Below are 620 nucleotides of genomic sequence, written 5' to 3'. Positions count from 1 at the left end.
TCAGTTGAAGGAAAAGAATTTACTTAGTGCTTAGAAAGGGGGGACTGATACAAAGAGGCTAAAAAGTTTAATCAATGATGTACGAGAAGTTGCTTACTAAACAACTGGCACTGCCTACTTGTGCTTGCTACACACTGACATGCATACTTCAAAAGGAAAGGATACTGACCAGAGCTAAAAGGGGGGAATTGATAAGAGGAGTAGGCCCCAAGGAAAGAATTTAAGGAAGCACTTGGTGGGTAAACAAAGTAGGCTCCAAAAGGCAATTAAGGGCCTGTTGAGTGAACAAGGGAAGAAATAAATCAAGACAGTAGCTCACAACAGGGTGTTACCTTACCAAATGTATAGAACACTAAATTTAGGATTGCTTTAGCTTATTAACACACAAGAGTGCTGGGTTAGAAAAAACAAGTATTATGCGCATGTGCAAAGGGATGAGGTGAAAAGTTTAAGCTGATGATGACTACTAGCCTTCCTCTTGAAGACCCCTGCCCACGACCACCTGAACATACTGCGCAAGCGCAAACGCCTGGGAATGAGTTTAGAGCTCATTATGATACAAAGCGGGGACAGGTTATGAGTATGTCTAGACGTATTAAGCAACCTAATGTATATGTAAC

Source organism: Acanthisitta chloris, unplaced genomic scaffold, assembly GCF_000695815.1.
Source record: "Acanthisitta chloris isolate BGI_N310 unplaced genomic scaffold, ASM69581v1 scaffold38098, whole genome shotgun sequence".
NCBI classification, from domain to species: Eukaryota; Metazoa; Chordata; class Aves; order Passeriformes; family Acanthisittidae; genus Acanthisitta; species Acanthisitta chloris.
Note: the sequence above shows the minus strand (reverse complement) of the source record.